This window comes from Propithecus coquereli, unplaced genomic scaffold (assembly GCF_000956105.1).
Source record: "Propithecus coquereli isolate 6110/MARCELLA unplaced genomic scaffold, Pcoq_1.0 Scaffold24, whole genome shotgun sequence".
Classification (NCBI taxonomy): domain Eukaryota; kingdom Metazoa; phylum Chordata; class Mammalia; order Primates; family Indriidae; genus Propithecus; species Propithecus coquereli.
Window position 1 is genome coordinate 8,638,099 of NW_012147952.1, and position 10,392 is coordinate 8,648,490.

A 10,392-nucleotide genomic window follows, 5' to 3' on the forward strand; every position below is an offset into this window, starting at 1 on the left:
AAGAGTGATGGAGAATGCACAGAAAAATTGTAAGCTGAGTTGTTTATTAGGTTTATCCTCATACTATTTTAAGAATACATTAAAAAGGACAACAATAAAATGTATCAACCCAATATGGGTAAGTACTGTGAATTATATCTACCTATGGACAAACTTTACTCGCCTCTGGAAATTAATGGCCATATTCAGTGACAGAAACCGTAGAGCTATGAATAATCATTCTACCAGAAATAATAATGGACTGGGAAGCAAAAGTCCAGAGTTCTACTCTTAGTTTTGGTATTTCCCAGACATATAACCCAGGACAAGTCACTAAACTGGTCTAGGCTTCAATCTCCTCTCTGTAAAATAATGAAAGAAAAAATTGTGCTGCCTGTCTTACAAACCGACATGGGGAGCAAATGAGATCATTTTAGGGAAAGTACTTTGAAAATGGTAAAGTGGTTTAGAAATATAGAATATTGTCATTTTTTGTTTTACTCTGATATTTTCCTTCAGGAGGTTAGGCTTGATTATTATGATTACCATTATCATTATAAATTGACATGTGTTTATTTGATGTGGTTATATAATAAGATATATTTCTTTTTCAAATGACTACAATTCAGGAGTCTAAATCATGAACTATCAAATATCAAAATTGCATTAAACTACTATTCCAGAGAAACTTACTTTTTAAAAAACTTCATCAATTTCATTCACTAATATAGGGATGCTATGTTTTCCCCTTGAATTCCTATTACTCTTTCCCTCTCCTTCAATTTTTAAAAATCGGATGGTTTATTTTCTGTAAGATACCTATGTTGTTAAAATAAATATTACCATCTTACCAATGTCTGCTTTTCTTCTGTCTCTCCATCCTGTGCTCATCTACAGCGTTAATGGGCAACAACTCTTAGTTTTTCTCATCCTGACTGTTTTTAGAGAAAAGGGACCCTTCTTGCCCACTTCTTTGCCCCAGAGGCAGGCACCTGTGGGTTCCAACAGAACTAGTTGGGCTGCTGCACACTCCCTGTACAACCTTGCCCTATCAGATAAAGCAGAGAGTAAGCCTCTGACAGATGACTTTGTCACTATCCTGGATGTCCATGGCGCAAGTGGAGCTCTAATCAGACCTGTGTTGTGCAAGAGGCTGTGTGCGGGTGACGTCTATCTTCCACCCCTGATGAGTGCCTTGCAGCATCTGCGTGCTCAGAGGGAGACAAATCCTTACCAAGCTTTGAAAGGAAAGAGAACAATAGGAAAGCTTTAGGACACTGCTCCTATCGCGAAAAGATCATTATGTAAGAAGGAAACCTCAGGCTTCTACATACTAGAATCAAATAATGTATTTTTAAATAGCTAAGTAAGGAAAGGTCTTGAGCCTTTTTGCATTCAGACAGCAAGTTAATTCAGGCCCCTTATAGAAGATATAATTAAAAGATAATTCAAAACAGGAAAGATAAATAAATATTAGAAAATATAATATTAACCATTCCTTGCCTTCTCTTTAATCTTTAGAATTTCAGAATACTATTTATTATGTTCATTATCACAGCTCTATGTTAGTAAAGTTAATTGTGTGTGTTAGTTGTTATAAATATTCTCTAGGGATTCATGTTGATCACATTTTGAGAAATATTAATTCCAAACAGTTGGCTAGCCCCTTAATATTTCCTTGTCTCAGAGGCAAGAGACAGCATGACCCCTAAAGGAGCTGGCTTTTTCCTGGGGTCACTCAGAAGTCCACACCTTCAGCACAGGTACTGTCAGCCTTGCTCATGATTCCAGTGTCCTGGATGTGGACCAAAGCAGCAGAGCCCCTGGAAATGTCCTGGCATTTCAGAGGAAACCAGTGTGAGCCAGTGATTCATGACTGGGGCCCTCCTGAGTCTTAGTGATATGCAAGATGCAAGGTACAGCCTTGGGTGGGTGGAGCTCCAATTACTCCTTTAAGAATGGGACAAGGAGTTGGATTTCAAGTGATTTATAGATTATGAAAAAATATGATAGTTCTTGCACTTCTTGATTTGTGAATTGAGATTCTGCTGTTTCTATGTTATGGGCTTTTAACACAAAAATTCACAAAATGAACAAGAGATTAGAGAGAATTAATTACTAATTCTTGTCTTGAACAAGAGGTTATTTCTGTGTGGATGATCTTAGAATGGTTAAGTTCATAAATATGTAACAGCAGTCTTCACTTTTTTCTTTGTCCTTTAATTGTGAAAACAGAGTAGTGAAATATACAAATTAAACTTTATTTAGAAAAAGCACCACAATTCTATCATCCAAACATAGTAACTATTTTAATGATGTATATACCCTTCCAGTCTATACACTTATATAATAATAAGTAACCTGTGTTCCCAGTTCGAGGAGTATCATGGGTGAATTTCAGCAGAATTTTTGGGAGCCCAAATTCTTTTCTGCTCTTAGCAGAGTATCCGATGGGGTGGTTGGCTTCTGTATTCCCTTCCACTGCCTTTAAGTTGCTCTTGCTGCCACCTCATGGCCTCTGCTGCTGCTGGATGCCTTTATTGCCAAGGGTGTGGGGTGGCTTTATGTGATTTGAAGGCTTGTCACTTGAAGATTTTCTTGTGTGTCAGGATAGCAGTTTCAGCTTGCATCTGGGCTGACGCTCCCACAGGTTCGGGCCCGTCCAAGCGTGTCTGGAGAAGTTGTGGAGCCAGCCTATTTTCCTGGAGCCTGAAGAACCTATGGGAAAGAGCTTGAGCTTTGTCTCCTGCTTGGGCTACTAGGCATTTGGGGCAAATTGTGAGCTGCTCTGACAGAAGTCTTATTGAGGAGGGGGATGTGTAGAGTCTCCTGGGAGATAATTCATCCTACAGGTAGAAGGAGGAAGGCACAACGAGCTCCCTGGTAACATACCCTTAGTCATCAGCAGAGAAAACAGATTCTCAGTATAGCTTTGTGACCGTCACTCACATCTGTTCCAGCCAAGTCCCATAGATTCATGTTTGGGTCCTAGGCAAAGTAACAGCCATAAGTAAAAGCTGAAAAAGCATTTACTGAACACTCTATAAAACAGTAAGACATATACAAACATACTGCAGTGTTTGCAACCCCTCAGATTAAAAGTTACAAAGGGATGAGAGGTAACTCCCCCATTTGTGACAAATCACCAAGCTTTGTTGCTGTGAACTTCCAAGAAATGCATGACGTGTGGTAAAGTCTTTTGTGATCAGTGGGGTAGCAATAGGGTTTGCAGAAGCATGAGATGCTTGGAAGAGTAGGAGGAATAGGACCTAAGAGAGCAGTAGTGAATCTTAGAGGAGTCATGTGGTGTCCACAAGGCAGTGAGAGCATTAGTAAGGCTCGATTTGTTCCTAATCATGGGTGAGACACTCTACGGCGACTCTCAGAAATGCTGAAGGGGAACGTCTTAGGTGCTGAGGACCAGCTCAGATAGCGGAAATAGGCCCTGAAATCTGAGTAGTCTTCATGTGACCCTGAATACACTGATAGGCTGGTGAGGCCTTGGGAAACGTGCATTTCGCTAGTGTTTGCCTGGTTCCCTCAGAGCTAGATGCAGGCTCATGGACCCACACATGGAGGAGGCTGCTAAAGTTACAATCTGGTCAAAAACGTCTGATTCTCTTGGTTTTTTTTTTATCACGTTCCTACTTTATAACTCTTGACTTACTATTTTTCTTTTACTTTTATTTAGCACGTATTTATTAAGTATATCCTCTGTATGAGGAAATATAGTAATGAGCAAAACAGATCTTGATCTAGTCCTTATAGAACACATAGCCTGATGTGCAAGACAGATAAATTTATTCATTTAACAATTTTTAATAACTACCTACCTTATGTTAGATACATTCAATGTTTTTGGCATAACGATGAACAAGTCAGTTAGGATCTCATCCTCAAACAGCTTATGTAGTAGGGGAAGACAGAAAATAAACACAGGAATAAATAAATTAGGATAACTACAGATGGTGAGAAGTACTAAGAAGGGAATAGGCAGGGTGATGGGCTGAAGAACTGAGAGGGAATTGGGGCTACCTTAGGGAAGGCAGTTAAGCAGGGCCTCAATGGAGAGGCTATGTTTGAACAAGTACTTAAAAGATAAAAAAGGGCCAACCACTGAAGACCTATAGATGATTGTTCTAGGCAGAAGCAACAATAAAAGGAAGGATACTTAGGCAGGAACAATTTCACTGTGTTCAAGAAACAGAGAGGAGGCCTGTGAGCTAGAGCTTAGTGAGAAAGGAAAGAGTGGGATGAGACAAAGGAAGGTGACCGTGGTGCTACGTAGCAGCTGCATGTTCTTGTTCATGAACGCATGTGAAAAACTCTAAGGACTCTCAGCAATAGTGGAGGAATGTGGAGATTTCAAAGAAATGGAAAGCTGTATTAGCAGGTAGACAAGAGTGAGCCAGGAACAGGCTAAAATAGAAAATACCATTCCATCTTCAAAATATCTTCTAAACATTTTGGAAATATTTGGGGCTGCCCAAAGGGATTACTCATTTGTGCTTATTTCACTTTCATCCACTCACCCACCATTTCTTTAAATAAAAACATACATGTATGTGCATGTGTTTGTGTGTATATATACATGGTAATATATATACATATATATTGTTTGATATCGTTATATTACAGTGTATATGCTATGGAATGAAAGTTTGTGTCTCTGCAAAATTCATATGTTGAAACCTAATGACCAATGTGATTTTGTTAGGAGGTGAGGCCTTTGGGAGATGGTCACGATATTAATGCCCTTATAAAAGAGGCTCCAGAGAGCTGCCTTGCCTGTTCCACTGGGTGAGGACTCAGGGAGAAGGCCATCTATGAACCAGGAAACATGCCCTCATCAGACGCTGAATCTGCCATTTTCTTGACTTTGGGCTTCCCAGCCTCTAGAACTGTGAGAAATAAATTTCTTTTGGTTATAAATCACCTAGTTTATGGTATTTTGATTATAGCAGCCTGAATGGGCTAACAATAAATAATATATGTATTGTCCTTTTTTAATTATGGTAAATTTCTTTGCTCTGAAATCTACTTTATATCGACATAGCCACTCCAGTTCTTTTGACTAGAATAAAATTGGATAACTAATATTACTTGATTTATCTAAAACTACTATAATCAAAACAGGATTGTATCAGTGTAAAGATAGATAAATATGTCAGTAGTTCAAAATAGAAGGTACAGAAGTAAATCCATATATATGTGGAAAACTTATTTTTAACAAAGGCACAAAAGCAATGCAGAGGATACAAGAATTTTCAACAGACAGCATTAGAAAAATTGTGTATCCATATACAAAAACAAACTTGGATCATTCCCTTATACCATATATAAAAATTAACTCAAAATAGATCATTAAGCTAATTGTAACATTTGAAACTTTAACACTTGTAGAAGAAACTCTTTGTGACCAAGGCAAAGCTCCAGAGTGAGAGCACACAGAGGCCCACATACTATTTGTCTAAATATTTACATGGTTTCTGTTGGTGCCCTGTCCCACACTGCATTTCCAGCTATAGATTTTGGAGTGTCAGCACTGAGAGTCTGAGGGAGTCTACTCTACAAGATGCCTTTGTGACCTAGCTTAATCCCTTCATATAGTTGATGAAGCCCAGAAAAGTAGTCATTCGTCCAAGAACCTAAGCGTCTGTCCTCTAGGCCAGAGATCTTTTCCCAAGATCCAGAGTCAAGTATGTAAAGACAGTGTAATGAGGGGACCTACTCTAGTGTAGCTCCTTTGAAGAAAAGACATTGAAGCAAAGACTAGAAGAAAAACTGAGGAACTGGTGGGTGCTGAAGAATGAGGATTATCCCAGGTAGAGAGAATAGCATATGGGAAGGATGCCTGCAGGAGGAACCAGAAGTCCAGTGTGGCTAGAGTACATGTGCTAGAGTACAATGAATAGTGGTTCTGAGTGCTGTGAGATGTGGCTCAAAAGGGAGATGGGAACCAGATCATATAAAGCCTCGGAGATTGGATCAAAGATGTTGGTCTTTATTTTAAAAACAATGGGAAACCACCAAAGACTTAATCTGATTTATATTTTCAGAGGATCATTTAAAGGAGGATAAGAGTAAATGTGAAAAGACAAATTGGAAAAGCATCGCTATCATCCTTGTAAGGAAGAGATTATGATGACTTCAACAGAGAAATGACAGAGAACAGGAGAAAGGTACATGGAGCCAAGAAACAGGACAAATGAATTAAAAGAACTCAGTATTAATTTAGGACCAAAAAAAGGGAGAGTTTTTGAGAATGGCATTAGAATCAGGACCAGAGGGGTATTTTGCATTGCTTTAATTTGCTTTATTTTTTTGTGGTTTGATGATATTCTGGTACATTCTTGTACTCTGCACAACCTCTACACATAAAAAGGGATACCATCTTACCTCATGAGAGAGCATTTTATATGTTTATTTTCCTTTTCTTTTTCTTGTTTTACTTTCAGTTCTCTCCACATCAGAGGTTCTCCTAACCAGACCTGGGATCGTGGTGAAAGCAGAGTGCATGATGGTGCTGTCTAATTAGAGTACTTATTTCAATGATGAGGCAAATTATTTCAATTAAATCCCAGTTCTGCATTCTGAAGTTTTTGGCAGAGACATATTGATTGTTATTAGCTACTCTGAACTATCTAGGTCTGTCTTGATACATTGTGTGTTGAACTTATTGCTATAAAATGTGTCAAAAACTATTCCGGCCCATCAGAGATAAAATAATGTCTAGTTTCACAACTGTCTAAATACTTATGATGTAGGATCTGGGACTGGATTTTAAAACATTTGATCTAGATTTCCAGCAGATGCACTCACCTCTGACGAGTTTCCATTCTGGATTCATGTCTGAGGATACTTTCAAAATACATCCTAGGTCAAAGGTCAAAAGCCATTTATCTAGATGACTAAAAACTCTAGGTAAATGTCTGAAATTTGTGCCTGTATTTTATACTTACAGCACATTTCATTTTGGACTTCTTACATTTCAAGTGCTCAATAGCTACATGTGGCTAGGGGCTACCATGATGGACAGTGGAGGTTTATAGAATACATTAATTTATTGCAAGCAATATTACGCCACTTTACATATGGTAGAAAAAAACCTTACACAGTATACTTCCATTTTCCTGTTCCCAACACTAGCAATATTGTTGTCAGAATTAACTTCTGAACATGCTTTAAACTTGACAATTCATTGTTGTTATTTTTTGCTTTAGTTATCTTTTAAAGATGTTTGAAAAACAAAAAGTCTTTTATATGTACCCACATATTTACCATTTCCAATGTGTTTTGCTCTTTCATGTAGATTTAGAATTTTTCTATCTGAAAGACTTCCTTTAATATTTTTTGTAATGCAGTTCTACTGGTGATGAATTCCTTCAGCTTTTGTATAACTGAAAAGGTCTTTATTTTTCCTTCCTAATGAGCAATATTTTTGCTAGATATACAATTCTAGGTTGATAGGTTTTTTTTTTTCCTATTCCTTTCAATGTTTTAAAGATGCCTCCCAGCTTGCATTGTTTCTGACAAGAAGTTTGCTGTCATGATTGTTCCTCTATACGTAACGTGTCTTCTTTCTCTTGTTGTTTTCAAGATTTTCCTTTTATTATTAGTTTTGAGAAATTTCCTTATGGGCCTAGGTATAGTTTTCATAAAGTTTATAGTGTTTGGAATGTATCATTGAACTTCTTCAATCTGTTGGTTGTCAACATACTTGAACAAATTTTGGCAACTTTTTCTTCATATATATTTTTCAGTTTTCCCTCCTTTCTTTTGGAAACTCCAATTACATGTACATTAGGCCCCTTTAAGATGCCCTACAATTCATGGATGGTCTGTGAACTTTTTTGTTTGTTTCTCTCTGTGATGTATTTTGCACAGTTTTTTTGTTGCTATGTTTTCAAGTTTAGTGATCTTTTTTTTTTTCCCCGGGGTCTAATCTACTGTTAATTCTATCCAATATAATTTTTTTATTGCAGACATTGTATTTTTCATCTCTAGACATTTATCATATATTCCACATCTATCCTTAACATGTTTATACTTTCCTCTAATTTCTGGAACATACGGAATATAGTTACAATTACTGTTTTTCTGTCATCTGTGCCATTTCTGAGTCTGTTTCAATTGATTGATTTCTCTTCCCACATCCTCATTTAGAGTTACATTTTCCTGCTTTGAATGGCTAGTAATTTTTTCAAATGGATGACAGATATTGTAAATTTGACCCAGTTTTTTTTTTCATGCATTTCTATAAATATTCCTGAGCTTTGTTCTGGGATGCATTAAGTTATATGGAAGCAGTCTAATCCTTTTAAGCTTTGCTCTTAGGCTTTGTTATGCTGGACCAGTGCAGGCTTTCATCTAGGGCTATTTTTGCCCCAGTACTGAGGCAATATCATGAGTCCTTTACCTGTTGCTCTGTGAACATGAACTATCCTTTGCCCTTTATGAGCTACAGGGATTATTCCCTCTAATCCTTTCTTCTGGCTGTTAATTTGCCTCACACACATGCAGTTATCATTACCCAGCTGGAGATTCAAGAGTATCCTCTGCAGATTTTTAGAATTCTCTTTCTGTTTTGCTCTATTTCATCTGGTACTCTGTACTGTGAACTTTAGCTGCCTTGGCCATTCCAGACTCTGAGCTCCATCTCCTCACTTAGGGGGAATGCTTTTCCCTTTCTATACTGCACCTTGGAAACTCTCCCCAGGAAGTAATCTGGGGACAATCTTATGACAATCTTATGTTTCTTTTCCTACTCTTAAGCATCATCATTCTGTACTGCTGATGTCTGATGCTTGAGAACTATTGTTTGATTTATTTTTGTACAGTTTTTGGTTTCCAGAGAATAAATCTGGACTATGATTCTTCAACTCAGCTGGACTCTAATTTTGTATTTGAGGATTTTATTTTTATAAATTTAAATGTGCATTTTTACATTTATCCATAGAAGTTTCATATTAATTTTGTCCTCTTTAATTCTCTTCTAATTTTGCCTTTTTCCTTTAATAGTGAATAATTAACAAGCATTATTTCTATGTTTGTCACACAGATAAAATATGTGATTTAGAATAAGACCAAAGAGAGTTCTGAGGCCTTTCACTAGGTACCAACTTGAAGTTTTCCTCAACTCAGTAAGAAGTGCCCTTTGAGAACAATGATCCAGAGCTGCAGAATCACTTCACATTAACAGCATGGAAATGATGTACTTCTCTCTTCTCCACAGAAACCACGAGAGTCTTTATCAGTCTCTTGCCAAAGTTAAGACATTTTATATTTATGGCCTTCCTTTTTCTAAATTTAGAAAAAATCAAAGTGAGAATTTAGTATATTCTATATGGCTTATTCCTAATGAATTCACGTTGGTATCTAGAGATCTTTGCTTCCAAACAATTCTATAATCTATCCCAGAGTTGGCCTAAAAATCTACATCAAGATTACATAGATCTATAACTTCCAAATTCTACCTTTTACAAAAAATACACTTGTTCATTTCTGGTTTTCTTTTTTTTGGGAGCGTCAGAGTCTCACTCTGTTGCCCAGGCTAGATTGCCGTGGTGTCGGCCTAGCTCACAGCAACCTCAGACTCCTGGGCTCAAGCAATCCCCCTGCCTCAGCCTCCTGAATAGCTGGGACTACAGGCATGAACCACCATGCCCGGCTAATTTTTCCTATTTTAGTAGAGATGAGGTCTCACTCTTGCTCAGGCTAGTCTCGAATTCCTGACCTCAAGTGATCCTCCTACCTTGGCCTCCCAGAGTGCTAGGATTATAGGTATGAGCCACTGTGCCTGGCCATTTCTGGTTTTTTATCATTGCTTCTATTTATTATGACAGTCAGAGATTGCCAACAATGTTTCAGGGATTATATTTATAAATTTTTCCAATATTTAGTTTTTCCAGAATATTGTGATACATTAACCAGCTATTTGAGATGTGTTCTCTCTAGCAGAGACTGAAAATATATAGATAAAATTTTTAAAAAATTGTGTCAGAGAACTTGGATGAAATTTAAAAGCCTTTCTCATATAGCCTGACCTGACAAGAGTTTCAACTATACTTGTTTATAAAATTGTCAGTTTGAATAGTATTCTTCCTGAGGGAGAAAAAAGAAAAATAGGAAATGAGAATCCTACTTTTCTTCTGTCATTTGTTAACATAATTTGTTACCTGAATGGCTAAATAATACCTGATATCCAAGTAGTGGTTTGAACTGGTCACTATTGTTTTTATTGGTTAGAACATAAGCTAAGCTGTCATTGCTGTTGTTCTTCATAATCTATGAAGTACTTTGTTAGCTCTCCTTACCATCTTTTTTTCTTATAGGCAAGGCTTGGTTGGTCCTTTCTGTGATTGTTTGCTTTTCTGATAGTGTTCATACAGGTCTATTTTTATTCTTTTTTTT